Source organism: Colobus angolensis, unplaced genomic scaffold, assembly GCF_000951035.1.
Source record: "Colobus angolensis palliatus isolate OR3802 unplaced genomic scaffold, Cang.pa_1.0 Scaffold148, whole genome shotgun sequence".
NCBI lineage: Eukaryota > Metazoa > Chordata > Mammalia > Primates > Cercopithecidae > Colobus > Colobus angolensis.
In genome coordinates, this window is record NW_012114577.1 from 3,429,279 (window position 1) to 3,431,607 (window position 2,329).

General features: G+C 48.4%; 1 protein-coding gene across 1 annotated transcript in view; it reads left to right on the top strand.

The window, feature by feature from the left end:
* Positions 1–1,582: 1,582 nt before the first annotated feature.
* The window catches only part of TBCE (tubulin folding cofactor E), a 131,558-nt gene continuing 130,811 nt past the window's right edge, over positions 1,583–2,329 (top strand). Inside the window, exon 1 of the mRNA XM_011935757.1 lies at positions 1,583–1,721. The gene's annotated coding sequence lies outside the window, so the exon portion shown is untranslated. The remainder of the gene's footprint in view (positions 1,722–2,329) is intronic.

A 2,329-nucleotide genomic window follows, 5' to 3' on the forward strand; every position in this document is an offset into this window, starting at 1 on the left:
CAGGATGGTCTCGATCTCCTGACCTCGTGATCCGCCCGTCTCGGCCTCCCAAAGTGCTGGGATTACAGGCTTGAGCCACCGCGCCCGGCCGAGGAGAGTCTTAATTTGGGATCCATAGACTCCTTTGAGGCCTATTCATGGGCTTCAAAGGATTAATCAGTCCTTGAAATCATATGCAAAATTTGTGTGTAGGTAGACAGCCTTTATCACATTTCCAGTGTGGTTTGTAATCCCCTCTTCCAAAGAAAAAACAATCACTGTAATATCTAGTTTCTAGTTCCAAGGAGTGAACTATCAAAGTATAAAGCAGTAGAGACATCGAGGATACTGACTGTTTATGTCCATTTAATATGACAATTAGAAGGTCACTTCTTGGAAGAGTCATTTGACTTTGCTCCCTCAATTTCCTTTCCACTTCATCTCACTTCAGTCTGCTTTTGGAATGCTAACACTCACTCTACCCAAACTGCTCTTGTTGTGGACTCTGTGGTATCCACCAACGGGTTCTTTCTGCCTGCTGCATAAACAAAATGAATTGACAGAAACCATGGCATTGCAGTAAAGAAAGTTTAATTGACATGAGGCTGGCCATGCCACATGGGAGACAGAGTTATTACTCAAATCCATCTCACCAAAGGCTCAGATGTTAGGGGGTTTTTCAGATAGTTTGACAGGTACGGGGGCCAGGGAATGGGGAGTGCTGATTGTTTGGGTCAGAGGTGAAATCATAAGAAGTAGAAGCTGTCCCCTTGCACTGAGTTTGTTCGTGAGTGGGGGGTCCAGGTTGGTGAGTCAGGGTGGGGCCATCCACTTGTCAGAAATGCAAAAACCTGAAAAGACATCTCAAAAGGCCAATCTTAGGTTCTACAACAGTGATGTTATCTGCAGGAATAATTGGGGAAGATGCGAATTTGTTATCTGAGGAATAATGGGTGGTAATCATTTAACTACGATTACAACTTAGAAGAATTCAGGACCCTCTCATCCTCCGAACTTGGTGGCCTTTCATTTAGTTTTAAAAGGGCAGTTTTGGGGAAGGGTTATTATCATTTAAACTATAAACTAAATTTCTCGCAAAGTTAGCTTGTCCTGTACCCAGGAATGAGCAAAGACAGCTAACCTGTGAGGCTAGAAGCAAGATGGGGGTAAACCATGTCAGATTTCTCTTACTGTTAAAATTTTGCGAAGGCGGTTTCAACAGAAATTAACATGTCTAGGATAGTTGCTTTTCTATTATTTTTTCTATCACTGCATTTACTTTCATTCTGCCTTACGCTTTAGGTAATTTCGGTTTTTTTTTTTTTTTTTTTTTGAGTTTTGGAGGCATTAACACTATATTTTTCTCTTTGACCACCGCATGCCGCCTACGTGGTAGGCTCTCAATACGCATGGAACTGAGCCTCTTACAGGATTTGTAACTCACTTCCGTGGTACCTACTAAAATGGAACACGCGCGTTCCTGGGCGGCTGTGTCATCCCAGGTTGCAGCACTGGGAAATCGCTTGGGCCCCCGCTCAGAGGCGGGGCTTGGGTGGGTTGACCACTCCTCTAGCCTCCAATACCGTCTGTCGTTGACATTCTCGTCTATGCTCCGCCAGCCGCAACTCACTCCGGTGGAGGCGGGACTTCCTACAACACTTCCGGCCAGAGCCTAAAGCTTCGCTGCTGGGCGGTCCGCTGGAGGGGCAGCTGCTCCGAACACCTGGAGTCTCCGCGGACAGGTGAGCTTCAGAGGTTCGGGGAGCTTCCGGAACGAGCATTCCTGGCCGGTGCGTCACCCTGCAATGCTCTTGGCCTTTTCTTCCTTTCCTGGAATCTTCCCAGATTGCCATAGCCGGGCGTTGCCTGTTCCGTGCGGCTTTGAACCAGCCCAGAAGTGCGGGCCCGAAGGGAGTGCGTGTGTGCTGAGAGGCGGTCCAGTCGGGTGGGTTGGGGCCGCCCTGTCCCTTCTGGAAGGCCTTGTTTAGGAGTAGCCGCACGTGATCCCTTGCATTTTAAGCTTCTTTCAGAGAATTGTCATGTCACTTTGGAAGAGGTGAAAATGGTACAGGCGACCAACGACTTTTACAAGGTGTCCTCTTAGAGGAACAGCTCCGTCCTGCCGAATCAGTTAACATTGGTGATGACAGAGAAATAACGTTAAGTAGGTGGAGAGCACTTAAAGTAACTGTTCGTTTGTTCTTTTGGGACAGCCTTGCTCTGTCGCCCAGGCTGGAGTGCAGTGGCTCGATCTCGGCTCACTGCAGCCTCCGCCTCCTGGGTTCAAGCGATTCTCCTGCCTCAGCCTCCCTAGTAGCTGGGATTACAGGCGCCCGCCCCCATGCCCGGC